Here is a 16,137-nt window from a genome sequence, read left to right as displayed (position 1 = left end):
CCACTATGTCATCCATGTAGGCTTCCACATTTCTGTGTATTTGCGGCTCAAAAGCGTCATGGACTACCCTTGCAAATGTTGAACCAGCATTCTTTAAACCGAAAGGCATCCGTACGAAATAGTATGTGCCACATGGGGTGATGAATGCGGTCTTCTCCTCATCCTCTTCTGCCATGAAGATCTGATGGTATCCTGAGTATGCATCAAGAAATGAAAGCAAGTCACATCCGGCCGTGGAGTCAACAATCTGGTCGATGCGCGGCAAGGGAAATGGGTCTTTGGGACAAGCTTTATTGACATCGGTAAAGTCGATACAAAGCCTCCATTTCCCGTTTGCCTTGCGCATGGCTACAGGGTTGGCCAACCACGTAGGATGGAGCACTCCTTTGACAAGGCCTGCTGCTTCCAATTTCTTGATTTCTTCTGCGATGAATTCTTGGCGCTCCACTGCCTGTTTCCTGACTTTCTGCTTGACGGGCCGCGCATGAGGACAGACGGCAAGGTGGTGCTCGATTACTTTCCTGGGAACACCGGGGATGTCAGACGGTTGCCACGCAAACACGTCGACGTTCGCCCGCGGGAAAGCAATGAGCGCGCTTTCCTATTTAGGGTCGAGAGTGGCACTGATGGTGAAGGTACCACCAGTGCCGTCCTCCTTGGCGGACACGCACAGGTTTTCCATACAAAGCACGGTCGTTCGAGGAAGATAACTTAAAATTTTTAAAACTGATTGCTCAAACTTTAGCAACTTAGCTTTTCTGTTGTTTGCTTCCCGGTAAGGCGAAACTTCCTCGAACGATGCTTGGTCCACACCATCATTGTCCTCTCCTTTCCCCCCGGCAAACTTGTGGGCGAGGGAACCTTCCTTTCTTTGAGAAAGAGAAAGAAGAGAAAGTAAAGATATGGAGCCTTACGACTCGTTATTGCTTACCGGGGGTAGGTGCTGCACAAAGTGTCAGATAACGCATGCAAAAGAAGGTAGAAAGCATGAAATTGACAAGATGTGCGGAGCACATGAGCTTTACTTACACACGGGGTCTGCGCCCGGCTTCGTACAAAGGATTACATGCAACATAGGCAAGACTTGTACAAAAGGTGGTTGCCAGAACAGGTTCCGGCAACCGCGCCCTACGGGTAAAACTTACGAAGATGCTCAATGTTCCAGGAGTTGCTCACCGGAATGCCATCTTCGGTCTCAAGGCGGACAGTGCCAGGCCTAGTGACTCGTTTCACCCGGTAAGGGCCTTCCCACTTCGGTGTCAACTTGTTGGAATTCTTGGCGGACTGAACGCGCCGAAGAACAAGGTCGCCTTCCTCGAGACTTTTGGCATTAACTTTGCGGCTATGGCAGTGGCGCAAAGCTTGATGGTATCGAGCAGCTCGTACAGCGGCCTGAAGACGGTTCTCCTCAAGGAGCAGCGCGTCATCTTGTCGCAACTGCTCTTGCTCAAGCTCATCATAAGCGAGCACTCGAGGTGACCCGTATACGAGTTCCGTGGGGAGAACTACCTCTGCTCCATAGACTAGAGCAAAAGGTGTCTGGCCAGTGGCTCGATTTGGCGTCGTCCTGATCGACCAAAGAACCACCGGCAGCTCCTCAATCCAGTTCTTTCCGCACTTGCACAGCCTGTCGAAAGTCCTGGTCTTGAGCCCGCGCAGCACTTCAGCATTTGCCCTCTCCGCTTGACCGTTACTTCTCGGATGAGCAACAGAAGCGAAGCAGACCTTGGCGCCAAGATCTTGGACGTACTGCATGAAGGTGCGGCTCGTGAATTGCGTGTTGTTGTCGGTGATGATCCTGTTAGGGATCCCGAAGTGGCAAACAATCGACCTGAAGAACTTGACTGCTGACTGTGCTATCACCTTCCTCACTGCTTCCACTTCTGGCCACTTTGTGAACTTGTCGATTGCAACGTACAAGTACTCAAAGCCCCCGACAGCTCGGGGAAAGGGGCCGAGGATGTCGAGCCCCCAGACCGAAAATGGCCAGGATAAAGGGATCGTCTGGAGAGCTTGAGCTGGCTGGTGTATCTGCTTGGAATGGAACTGGCACGCTTCACACTTGGTTACTTGTGCAGTTGCATCCTGGAGGGCTGTCGGCCAAAAGAAACCTTGCCGAAACGCTTTGCCGGCAAGTGCTCTTGCGCCAACGTGGTGACCACATATGCCTCCATGTATCTCTGCCAACAGCTTTTTTCCGTCTTCCCGGTGAATACACTTCAATTTCATACCATTGAGTCTTCTTCTGTACAGTGTGTTGTCGACAAACTGGTACGTACTTGACTGTCGGGCTACTCTTTCCGCTTCTTCTTGCTCTTCGGGAAGTTCTCCTGTCTAAAGGAAACGGACAATCTGCTGTGCCCATGCTGGAGCTTGCGGCTCGACAACAAGGACTAAAGGCACATCTGCTGCTGCAGGAACATCCGCTTCTACAGTGAGAACCTGCGGCTTAGCCGGAGCTTGACGTTCCCCGGCAAGCTTGCCGGAGCAAAACTTGTCGGGAGCGTCTGCTTCAACGGAACAAACCCTAGGGCTTGCCGGAGCAGACTGCTCCTCAGCACCCTTGGTGTTGATCTTGAGGACTTTCTTGGCGGCGACTTCGGGGAGCTCTGCCGGAAAATAGTCACCAGAAATCAACTTCCTCTTGTTGCTCTGTCCAGTTGATGGCGTTACAGATGGTTGAGTCAGTTTGAGCACAAAGATCCCTGGTTCCACGGGTAACTTAAGTGCGGCGGACTTCGACAGGCCATCGGCAATGTCATTCTGAGCTCTTGGAACATGTTCCATCCGTAGGCCATCAAAGTGCTCTTCTAGCTTCCTCACTTCATCAACGTAAGCTTCCATCAACGGACTCTGATATTCTTGTTCACTTGGCGGACGACAAGCTGTGAGTCACCCCTGACAATGAGCTTCTTGATCCCAAGGTCTGCTGCGATCCTGAGACCGGCAAGCAAACCTTCATACTCTGCGGTATTGTTCATTGCTTGCTCCTTGGGAAAGTGCATCTGGACTACGTACTTGAAGTGCTCTCCGGTGGGTGCAACAAGTAGCACGCCCGCACCGGCGCCTTGCAGCGAGAAGGCACCATCAAAGTACATCAGCTTGCTTGCTTCCTTGACGGGGATGCTCGTTTCTGGAATTTCTTCATCTTGTGTTGGTGTCCATTCTGCTATGAACTCCGCCAATGCTCTGCTTTGGATAGTTGAAGTGCTCTCAAACTTGAGGCCAAAGCTTGACAGTTCAAGTGCCCACTCGACAATTCTGCCTATTGCTTCTGGATTTTGAAGTATCCTCTTCAGCGGAAAACGAGTGACGACTGTGATCTCATGTGCTTGGAAGTAATGGTGCAGCTTTCTCGAGGCCATGAGAAGGCCGAAAAGCAATTTCTGCACACCAGAGTACCTTGACCTAGCCCCCTGCAGAAGGGAACTGACAAAGTAAACTGGGCGCTGCACCATTCTTTTCTGCATCTTCTCATGCGCCTGTGCAGATCCATCTTTGTCGGGACCAGAGCTTGCCGGTGAAGTCCCCTGCTTGTCGCTGGATGCATCTGCCGTGGTTGCTGGCTCATCATCCGCCTCCCTCTCCGCTACTAATGCAGCACTAACCACTTGATTGGTTGCCGCTATATATAGCAGCAACTTCTCTTGTGGCTTAGGTGCGACAAGTGTTGGAGTGGAGGATAGGTATCTCTTCAAGTCCTGCAGCGCAGCCTCCGCCTCCGGAGTCCATTTCATTGGACCTGCCTTTTTCAATATCTTGAAAAACGGCAGGGCGCGCTCAGCAGATCTAGAGATAAACCTGCTGAGAGCAGCCACGCAACCGGCAAGTCTTCGTACATCCTTGACGCACTTTGGTGCTTCAATCTGCTCAATGGCCTTGATCTTGTCGGGATTGGCTTCAATTCCCGCTGAGACACGAAGAACCCGAGAAGCTTGCCGGAGGGGACTCCAAACACACACTTCTCGGGGTTAAGCTTGAGGTTGATCTTGCGCAGATTTGCAAAGGTTTCGTCTAAATCTTGAATCAGAGTCGCCTTGTCCTTGCTCTTGACCACTATGTCATCCATGTAGGCTTCCACATTTCTGTGTATTTGCGGCTCAAAAGCGTCATGGACTACCCTTGCAAATGTTGAACCAGCATTCTTTAAACCGAAAGGCATCCGTACGAAACAGTATGTGCCACATGGGGTGATGAATGCGGTCTTCTCCTCATCCTCTTCTGCCATGAAGATCTGATGGTATCCTGAGTATGCATCAAGAAATGAAAGCAAGTCACATCCGGCCGTGGAGTCAACAATCTGGTCGATGCGCGGCATGGGAAATGGGTCTTTGGGACAAGCTTTATTGACATCGGTAAAGTCGATACAAAGCCTCCATTTCCCGTTTGCCTTGCGCACGACTACAGGGTTGGCCAACCACGTAGGATGGAGCACTCCTCTGACAAGGCCTGCTGCTTCCAATTTCTTGATTTCTTCTGCGATGAATTCTTGGCGCTCCACTGCCTGTTTCCTGACTTTCTGCTTGACGGGCCGCGCATGAGGACAGACGGCAAGATGGTGCTCGATTACTTTCCTGGGAACACCGGGGATGTCAGACGGTTGCCACGCAAACACGTCGACATTCGCCCGCAGGAAAGCAACGAGCGCGCTTTCCTATTTAGAGTCGAGAGTGGCACTGATGGTGAAGGTACCACCAGTGCCGTCCTCCTTGGCGGACACCTTCTTGGTCTCTGGTGGAGCTGCCATTGTCTTCTTACACTTGCCGGTGGAGCTCGATGGTGCGTCCTCGACGGTAGCGCAGCACTCCGAAGAGGTGCGCTTGCCGGAGTGGGCATCAGAACTCTTGTCGGACTTGGTCTTTTTCTTCCCCCCGGGAGCTTTATGAAGCACGTGATTTGCGATCTGTTGTGGCTGCTGCTTCCCGGTAGATCTTGTCGGCGCAGATAAGAGCATCCTTCTTGTCGCCAGGGACAGAGATGACACTTATCGGGCCTGGCATCTTCAGCATGTTGTATGCATAGTGAGAGGCTGCCATGAATTTGGCGAGTGCTGGACGGCCGAGTATCCCATTGTAAGGCAATGGAAAGTCAGCAACGTCAAAAGTGACCCTCTCAGTCCTAAAGTTCAACTCGCTGCCAAATGTCACCGGCAACGTGATCTTTCCCTTCGGCTTGCTCCTTCCCGGATTGATTCCTTGGAATCTGTCGGTCTCTTCGAGCTCGCCGTCAGGGATCTGGAGTTTCTAGAGTACCGCGGAGGAGATCAGGTTCAAGTCGGCCCCACCGTCAACTAGCATCTTAGTGACCTTGAGGTTGCGGATAGTTGGTGAAACCAACATCGGCAAGCACCCGACCGCAGTTATGCGATCAGGGTGGTCCTCAATATCAAAGATGATAGGCGTGTTGGACCATTTCAGAGGCTTTCGTGACTCGACGGGTGGTTCTGCCGCATTGACTTCCCGCACCCACTGCTTGAGCTGGCAGTGTGAAGTATGCAGAGAAGCACCGCCGTCAATGCACAGGACCTCTGTGGCTTTTCTGGAACTCCTGCTCATCGGTCTCGTCATCATCCATATCTTCATCGTCGTCATCATCTTCATCCTTGTTGCGGACGTGGGAAGGTCTATCTCCTTGCCGCTGCTTGGCCTTGCCGCGGCGTCCTCCTCGGCCGGGGTGTTTCTTGCCGGCTCCTCCAGCACCTTCCTGGGCTTTCTCCTTGTCGTGTCGCTCATATTCAGCCTTTTGCTACTCAACAAGCTGCTCGACCTTCTTGCAGCTCTGGAGGTCATGGCCCTTGGTGCGGTGGATCTTGCAGTACTGCTTGTTGGTGCCGTCCTGCTTGTCGGCGACCGCCACAACCTGGTAGTTGGTGCCTGCGGCAATCTCCACGCCGGAGCTACCAGCTTTGGCTTTCTTGGCGCCACCTCCGTTGCCGGACTGCTCAACGACTAGCACATCTTTGCCTTTCTTCTTCCTGTTGTTACGCGGCCGGTTTTTCTTTGCCGGGGCAGCCTCCTCACTATCAGATCCTCCTGCTTCTGTATTCTCTCCGGGCAGTTTCCTCCCTTCCTCAGCACGTGCACACTTGTCGGCCAGGGCATATAGCTCACTGACGTCTCTGATCTTGCACATCGCCATCTCCTCCCGCATCCTGCGGTTTCGCACGTTCTGATGGAACGCGCTAATTACCGCGGCAGGGTGGACATCTGGGATGTTGTGCTGTACGCGGCTGAATCTCTGAATGTACTTGCGCAGGGGCTCTCCTTCCTTCTGGGCGAGCAGATGAAGGTCGCTCTCTTGGCCATGAGGCTTGTGGCCGCCTGTAAAGGCACCGACAAACTGATGGCATAGGTCTGCCCAGGAGGATATGGAGTTGTCCGGCAAGTGCATGAGCCAGGATCTGACATTGGGCTTGAGCACCAGCGGGAAGTAGTTGGCCAGGATCTTGTCGTCCCGCCCCCCGGCAGCTTGCACCGCAATGGTGTAGATGCTGAGGAACTCCGACGGATGCGACTTGTCGTCGTACTTCTCTGGCACGTCTGGCTTGAAATTCTTCGTGCTGGGCCACTGGACTTGCCGCAGCTCACGAGTGAACACAGGGCAACCTACCACGTACGGCAAGTCGCATGGTTCCCCTGGTGCATGCATGTCGACAGAGGGCCCAGCGCGCTGGTCCGATTGACGCCGCGCTTCTCTTCGGCGCTCGATGCGAGTTCGAGCGTCTTCTTGCTGTCGTTCATGAAGAACTTGGTGCTGATCGCGACGAGCTCGTGGATCTGATGATGCGGTGGAGTCGCTGTCGAGGTGGATCCGGCGAGTCGGCGATCTTGGCCTTCGGGGTGGAGAGTGCATGGTGGTTGCATCCCCACCGGTTTCGTCGCCATGGGCTCGTGCCTGGCAGTCCTGCCGCGGCAGCGATGTACTCGGCTGCCGCGGAGTGTCGCCGTTGGCGAAGCCGATGAGACTCTGAATGGTGGCCCTCCATCCATTGATCTTGTCTGCCGTTGGAGGGTAATCCAGGAGCAGTTGAGCTCGCGCCAAAGCTTCTGCTGGAGTGGTGGGCGGCAGTGGCGAACGGCGCGAGGAGCGGGATATGCTCGGACTTCTAACTATGTTAGAAGGAGCAGTATCCCGTCCAGGCGACCGTGTCTCGCTCGCGCCAGCACGTTGGCATGCATGCTGGTCTTGAGCACCCCGAGATCCACCAGCTCGATCTTGGTCCAACAAACGTATGGCACTGCGAATACCATGACGCTGTCGGTCCTGCGCCTCCTGAGATGGGCGCGGTGCATGTACGGACGCGAGGTCTGCGCAGCCTTGTCCTTGGACCTGGCAGCACCGTGGGCTCCCTCGTCGATGCCCGTTCTTCCGCCAGCGTCTACCCCACCATCCGTTTGCTCTGGTGGTGGTGGGATCGACGTGGACGGAACAGCTACCGCCGAAGCCTTCTTCTTCGGTGGCATGTCGATGAAGAAGATGAAGATATAGCTCGTGTGAACACCGGATCAGGTTCACACAACCTCCCCTCCCCTACCTGGCGCGCCAAAGATGTCGGGGAAACTGATCCACAAACACCTATGGGACCGGCGGACCGAGCCCCTTTCGGTTCGGCGGGGGCGGAGATCGCACGAAGAGCGGATCGAGGCGAAGCACACGAGCAGTTTACCCAGCTTCGGAGCTCTCTGGAGAGATAACACTCCTACTGTTGCATGTCTGAGTGTATTGAGTTCTTGCTCGGGAGCGCTGAGTGCTACAGTACACACTAGCTGCTAACGAGACCGACCGTGAGTGTTTTTTTTGCCTTCGAACCCCCCTCTACGTTGCGCATGGGCCTCCTTTTATATGCTCAAGGGGTCACCGACAGGTGGCAACGTAGACAAGGGTAAAAATGGAAAAGGAATTGCGGTTGGTACAACTACCTGTACAGTGTATCATACCTAACCCTGACGGCGGGGGACAAAGGCATTAAATGCCCGTCTACGTCGCCCAAATAGTGCAAAAAGGGACCGTCAGGGACGCCACCGCTTTCCATGATGGCTATCTTGTCAGCGCCGCTTGCCACTGCGCACCGCTGGCTGCACGGCCTCTCGCCACGCGCGCCTGGAAAGGCCCCAGGGCGACACATTGGTGGATGTGCTGGAGCGTGGGTACAGAGTGGTAGTTTGCCGCGGCAAGCGCCTTGCCGCGGTCGTTGTCTCATTGCGTCCGGAAGCTTGTCGCTCACCGGGCCTCGCCGGGACGCGTGGCGCGCCGCGGCAAGTTCCTTGAGATGCCTTGGTTGGCCTTCCCGGCAAGCTCCTCTTGCCGGGGCCTTGTCTCCTTGGCTTGAATACTTTGTTCTTGAATGGCTCCAAAGGAACCACGGAGGACCTTGGCGGTCACCCGGCAAGCCTTGCCGCGGGGTGCTGCAACTGCCCGTGCACAAGTTCGGGATACTAGGGTACCCCTACTCTAGTACACCGACAACGAAGAACATGCAGAAACCCTAAGGCAGATCTAAGGTGCGGGAAAAGCAGGAACTTACAGCTGCAGATCTACTACGGTGGGTCGCCGCCGTTCTCTGGATCGACTCAGGTTGATGCAGCGGCCTGGACAAGGACATCGGTGTGCTCTGCGGTGGCGGCGGAGCTCGAGTGGCAGAAGGATGCGAGAGGTGGAAGATGATGGAAAGGGGGAGAAAATGAGGAAAGACCGGTCGTGCCTATTTATAAGGGAAAGGCTCTTAAGTGGGCGCGAAAAACGAGGAGGCCGAAAATATGGTTATCCAGCTATCAGGACGCCTCGATTCTCAGGATGGTCATTAAGATAAGGATCCGTTGAGATATGTTGGATAAAGTGTGAAGTAATGGCACATGATGTCATGGCGGGTTATCGCAGATCCAGAAGATGACATCATGGCGGGTTATAAAAACTTCTGTACAAATGAAGAGCAGAATTTTTTTCTAAGTGTTGAAGATTGACACGAGCCCGTTCAAATCAATCTGGGGCCTAATGTTGGGGATATAACTATTAGATATGACCAGCCCAGGAGGGGTCGGGTTATACCTATGGCGACTCTAGACATGAAGCCCAAGACGACACTTGAAGATGGCGGTTCAGTTAAAGGGCCCAAAGCCCAAAGGCGATTTAAGGCCCATAGAGATAAACCGCCATATGTATGTAACTTGTATTGTAAGGTAGGGATAGAGAGAGACCGAGCCGGACACTGTTTATGAGTCGGCCGGGACTCTGAGAGCCGCTGGGCGTCGACCTCTGTATATAAAGGGACGACCCGGTGGCGGTTCAGGGCAAGTAACATCAGATCAAGAACTAGGTCAAGCGGATTCGCTCCCTGGTAATCGAGACATGATGACCCACAAGTATAGGGGATCTATCGTAGTCCTTTCGATAAGTAAGAGTGTCGAACCCAACGAGGAGCAGAAGGAAATGATAAGCGGTTTTCAGCAAGGTATTCTCTGCAAGTACTGAAATAAGTAGTAACAGATAGTTTTGTGATAAGATAAATTGTAACGAGCAACAAGTAACAAAAGTAAATAAAGTGCAGCAAGGTGGCCCAATCCTTTTTGTAGCAAAGGACAGGCCTGGACAAACTCTTATAATAGGAAAAGCGCTCCCGAGGACACATGGGAATATCGTCAAGCTAGTTTTCATCATGCTCATATGATTCGCGTTCGGTACTTTGATAATTTGATATGTGGGTGGACCGGTGCTTGGGTACTGCCCTTACTTGGACAAGCATCCCACTTATGATTAACCTCTATTGCAAGCATCCGCAACTACAACAAAAGTATTAAGGTAAACCTAACCATAGCATGAAACATATGGATCCAAATCAGCCCCTTACGAAGCAACGCATAAAGTAGGGTTTAAGCTTCTGTCACTCTAGCAACCCATCATCTACTTATTACTTCCCAATGCCTTCCTCTAGGCCCAAATGTGGTGAAGTGTTATGTAGTCGACGTTCACATAACACCACTAGAGGCTAGACAACATACATCTCATCAAAATATCAAACGAATACCAAATTCACATGACTACTAATAGCAAGACTTCTCCCTTGTCCTCAGGAACAAACGTAACTACTCACAAAGCATATTCATGTTCATAATCAGAGGGGTAATAATGTGCATAAAGGATCTGAACATATGATCTTCCACCAAATAAACCAACTAGCATCAACTAGAAGGAGTAATCAACACTACTAGCAACCTACTAGCACCAATCCCGGACTTGGAGACAAGAACTGGATACAAGAGATGAACTAGGGTTTGGAGATGAGATGGTGTTGGTGAAGATGTTGATGGAGATTATCCTCTCCCGATGAGAGGAGCGTTGGTGATGACGATGGTGATGATTTCCCCCTCCCGGAGGGAAGTGTCCCTGGCAGAACAGCTCTGCCAGAGCCCTAGATTGGTTCCGCCAAGGTTCCGCCTCGTGGCGGCGGAGTCTCATCCCGAAAGATTGCTTCTGGTTTTTTTCTCATCGAAAGACTTCATATAGGAGAAGATGGGCATCGGAGAGCCACCAGGGGGCCCACGAGGTAGGGGGCACGCCCCAGGGGAGGGCGCCCCCCACCCTCGTGAGCAGGGTGTGGGCCCTCTGGCCTTCATTTTTGGCGACGATTTTTCTTTATTTATTTTAAGATATTCCGTGGAGTTTCAGGACTTTTGGAGTTGCGCAGAATAGGCCTCCAATATTTGCTCCTTTTCCAGCCTAGAATTCTAGTTGCCGGCATTCTCCCTCTTCATGTAAACCTCGTAAAATAAGAGAGAATAGCCATAAGTATTGTGACATAACGTGAAATAACAGCCCATAATGCAATAAATATTGATATAAAAGCATGATGCAAAATGGACGTATGAACTCCCCCAAGCTTAGACCTCGCTTGTCCTCAAGCGAAAAGCCGATAACAATAAATATGTCCTCATGTTTAGAGGTAGAGGCGCCGATAAAAATAAGATACGGGTATGAAGGCATCATGATTATTTCCATAACAACAACATATAGAGATTTTGTCATATGATTACTTATGTTCAAGTGATGATCTTTTCACAAAGCAAAGAGTATGAATCAGAAACCTTATTGAGCGCTAACAAATTATAACCTCAGTCATTGAAGCAATTGCAATTTATCATAACATCGGAAAGAGTCTATGTCAGAGCTTAAAAGCAAGTCCACATACTCAACTATCACTTAGTCCTTCATAATTGCTAACACTCATGCGATACTTGTGGTTACGGAGTTTTAATCGGACACAGAGAAAGATAGGGGCTTATAGTTTTGCCCCACAACCTTTTACCTCAAGGGTAATGTCAACAATAATAATTCATGCTCCCCTACATCCAATTATATATATATATATATATATATATATATATATATATATATCATGTTCTTTCCAACATGCTGAGCTTGCCAAAGGATAAAACGAAAAAGGAAAGGTGAAGATCACTGTGACTCTTGCATAAGGTAGAGGATAATAATAAAGGATAGGCCCTTCGCAGAGGGAAGCAGAGGTTGTCATGCGCGTTTAGGGTTGATGCACAAAATCTTAATGCAAAAGAACGTCACTTTATATTGCCCCTTGTATGTGGACCTTTATTATGCAGTCCGTCGCTTTTATTACGTCCACAACAAGTTCGTACAAAGCTTATTTTCTCCGCACTAATAAGTCATGCATATTTAGAGAGCAATTTTTATTGCTTGCACTGATGACAACTTACTTGAAGGATCTTACTCAGTCCATAGGTAGATATGGTGGACTCTCATGGCAAAATTGGTTTAAGGGTAATCGGAAGAACAAGTAGTATTTCTACTTGGTGCTGAGAATTTGGCTAGCAAGAGGGGGAAAGGCAAGCTCAACATGTTAGAGGATCCATGACAACATACTTTATCTCAGATATAAGAAAACATAACTCATTATATTGTCTTCCTTGTCCAACCTCGACTCTTTAGCATGTCATATTTTAATGAGTGCTCCCAATCATAAAAGATGTCAATGATAATATATCTATATGTGAAACCTCTCTTTCGTTATTACTTCCTATTAATTGCAACAATGACCAAAGCTATATTTGCCAACTCCCAACAAATTTTAATCATCATACTCTCTCTATGTGAAGTCATTCCTTTGAATAAGATCAATATGGACTAGTTGATTCTTTTTATTCTTTTCTTCTATTCACCCAAGATCATGGCAAAATAATCAAGCCCTTGACTCAACACTAATCTTTATTATATAGCTCACGGACTCGATTACAAAGAAGGATCGTAAAGCAAAACTCAAAACTAGATCATGCCATGACTTTATTCTACTAAATCAAGATACTACTAATAGGATCGAACTAAGGAAAACGGTAAAGATAGGAGTTGTGATGGTGATACGATACCAGGGCACCTCCCCCAATCTTGGCAGTTGCCAAGGGGAGTGCCCATACCCATGTGATTATTTCTTCGGAGGCGGTGAAGTAGGTGATGACGATGGTGGATAATCGCACATCGAGCATAAAAGTTCCTCCAACTTGCGGATAATGCCCTTAAGCCCAGCGATATGATCCTTCAACAAAATATTCTCCTGTGTAAGATACTTGTTCTGTATGCGGGCTAACTCAATCATCTTGAAAGCTTCAATCTCTATTGGAGCAAAAAGTTTAGGTCAAGGTTGAGGGATGTATTCTTCTTTCACCACCGGAGCTTGAACCTCCATGGCCTTCTTGATCATTTCATCCTTGTTGATTTCTTCTGGTTCCTCTCTTTTCAACTCTATCTTCAATAGCCAGGCATCCTTGTCTTCGTTGCTAGAGGAGGGAGAGGTCATGGTGCTCTAAATCTGCAACGGAAATAGCTCAAAACAAAAACAGAGGATATTTGCGTGATACAAGAGTCAAAACCTTCGGGAGTATATATAATGAATTTTTACCGACCAAAATATGTATCGTACAAGAAAACGGAGTTCGGAGAGCACACAAGGTGCTCACGAGGTAGGGGGGCGCGCCCTCCACCCTCGTGGAGGCCTCGTGTCCTTCCCGGACTGCCACTTATTTTTCTATTTTTCTAAATATTCCAAAACGGAGAAATATTGCCTTAAAAATTGTTTTGGAGTCGGTTTACTTACCGTACCACATACCTAGTCCTTTTCGAAGTCTGAAACGGGCTGAAAAGTGTCCCTTATGTATTCCTCCGGGGCTACGGTTTCAATAATATTGGTTTCAACATTTATAGGATTACCTGAGTTATAGTGTTTGATCCTTTGACCGTTTACCACCTTCGGATTTGTGCCTTCAAAGTTATTGATTTTTATGGCGCCGGAACGATAGACCTCCTCGATAACGTAGGGACCTTCCCATTTGGAGAGAAGTTTTCCTGCAAAAAATCTTAAACGAGAGTTGTATAGCAATACATAATCACCTACATTAAACTCACGCTTTTGTATCCTTTTGTCATGCCATCTTTTAACTTTTTCTTTAAACAACTTGGCATTTTCATAAGCTTGGGTTCTCCATTCATCAAGTGAGCTAATATCAAATAACCTCTTCTCACTGGCAAGTTTGAAATCATAGTTGAGCTCTTTAATAGCCCAATATGCCTTATGTTCTAGTTCGAGAGGTAAGTGACAAGCTTTTCTATAGACCATTTTATACGGAGACATACCCATAGGATTTTTATATGCAGTTCTATAGGCCCATAATGTGTTGCCCAGTTTCTTGGACCAATTCTTTCTAGACCTATTAACAGCCATTTGCAAAATTAATTTGAGCTCTCTATTGCTCAATTCTACTTGACCACTAGACTGCGGGTGATAAGGAGATGCAATCCTATGATTAACGTCATATTTAGCAAGCATTTTATGGAAAGCACCATGAATAAAGTGTGAACCACCATCAGTCATTAAATATCTAGGGACTCCAAACCTCGGAAAAATAACTTCCTTAAGCATTTTAATAGAAGTGTTATGATCAGCACTACTAGTTGGAATGGCTTCTACCCACTTAGTAACGTAATCAACAACAACTAAAATATGTGTGTATCCATTAGAGGCGAGAAAAGGTCCCATATAATCAAAGCCCCAAACATCAAATGGTTCAATAACAAGTGAATAATTCATAGGCATTTCTTGACGTCTACTAATATTACCAATTCTTTGACATTCATCGCAAGACAAAACAAACTTACTGGCATCCTTGAAGAGAGTAGGCCAATAAAAACCAGATTGCAATACCTTATGTGCAGTTCTATCTCCAATATGATGTCCTCCATAAGCTTCGGAGTGACACTTGCCTAGGATATGTTCCTGTTCATGCTCGGGTACACAACATCTAATGACACCATCTACTCCTTTATAAAGGTGTGGGTCATCCCAAAAGTAATGTCGCAAGTCATAGAAAAACTTTTTCCTTTGTTGGTATGTGAAGCTAGGTGGTATATATTTAGCGACAATATAATTAGCATAATCAACATACCATGGAGTGCTACGAGAAGTGCTTATGACATTTAATTGCTCATCAGGGAAGCTATCATCAATAGGTAGTGGATCATCAAGAACATTCTCTAACCTAGATAAATTGTCTGCTACGGGGTTCTCAGCTCCCTTTCTATCAACAATATGCAAATCAAATTCTTGTAGCAAAAGAACCCATCTAACGAGTCTAGGTTTTGCATCCTTCTTTTCCATAAGATATTTAATGGCAGCATGATCAGTGTGAATTGTTACTTTAGAATCAACAATATAGGGTCTGAATTTATCACAAGCAAACACAACTGCTAAAAGTTCATTTTCGGTAGTAGCATAGTTTCTTTGAGCATTGTCTAGAGTCTTACTAGCATAATGGATAACATTTAATTTCTTATCAACTCTTTGCCCTAGAACAGCACCTACAGCATAATCACTAGCATCACACATAATTTCAAAGGGTAAATTCCAATCAGGTGACTGAACAACAGGTGTAGAGACTAATGCTTTCTTAAGTATTTCAAATGCTTCTACACAATCATCATCAAAGACAAATGGTACATCTTTTTGTAACAAACTAGTCAGAGGCCGAGAAATTTTTGAGAAGTCCTTAATGAACCTCCTATGAAATCCGGCGTGACCAAGGAAACTTCTTATACCTTTGATGTCCTTGGGACATGGCATCTTTTCAATAGCATCAACCTTGGCTTTATCAACTTCAATACCTCTTTCAGAAACTTTGTGCCCCAAGACAATACCTTCATTAACCATAAAGTGGCACTTTTCCCAATTCAAGACAAGATTCGTTTCTTCACATCTCTGTAAAACTCGAGCAAGATTGCTCAAGCAATCATCAAAAGAGGAACCATAGACGGAAAAATCATCCATAAAAACCTCACAATTTTTTTCACAAAAGTCAGAAAATATATCCATCATGCATCTTTGGAAGGTAGCAGGTGCATTACATAACCCAAAAGGCATACGTCTATAAGCAAAAGTACCAAAAGGGCATGTAAAAGTAGTCTTTGATTGATCTTTAGCCGACACATGTATTTGAGAGAAACCAGAATAACCATCTAGAAAGCAATAATGTGTATGTTTGCATAATTGTTCTAGCATTTGATCAATAAAAGGTAATGGGTAATGATCCTTCTTAGTAGCTTTATTTAATTTGCGGAAATCAATTACCATCCTATAACCTGTGATAATTCTTTGCAGAATCAATTCATCTTTATCATTAGGGACAACAGTAATACCTCCCTTCTTAGGGACACAATGGACAGGACTTACCCACTGACTATCAGCAACGGGATAAATTATACCTGCCTCCAGAAGCTTGAGTATTTCTTTTCTTACCACTTCTTTTATTTTAGGATTCAAACATCATTGAGGATCACAAACTGGTTTGGCATCCGCTTCCAAATTTATTTTATGTTGACATAGAGTGGGACTAGTGCCCTTAAGATCATCAAGTGTATATCCAATAGCAGCACGATGCTTCCTCAGAGTTTTCAATAATCTTTCTTCTTCATGCTCTGAAAGGTTAGCACTAATAATAACATGATATATTTTCTTTTCATCAAGATAAGCATATTTAAGATTATTGGGCAACGGTTTAAGCTCAAACACAGGATCACCCTTGGGTGGAGGAGGATCCCCTAGAATTTCAACATGCAAATTGTGTTGTA

The sequence above is a fragment of the Triticum aestivum genome, chromosome 1B, assembly GCF_018294505.1.
Source record: "Triticum aestivum cultivar Chinese Spring chromosome 1B, IWGSC CS RefSeq v2.1, whole genome shotgun sequence".
In the NCBI taxonomy this organism is placed as follows: domain Eukaryota; kingdom Viridiplantae; phylum Streptophyta; class Magnoliopsida; order Poales; family Poaceae; genus Triticum; species Triticum aestivum.
Note: the sequence above shows the minus strand (reverse complement) of the source record.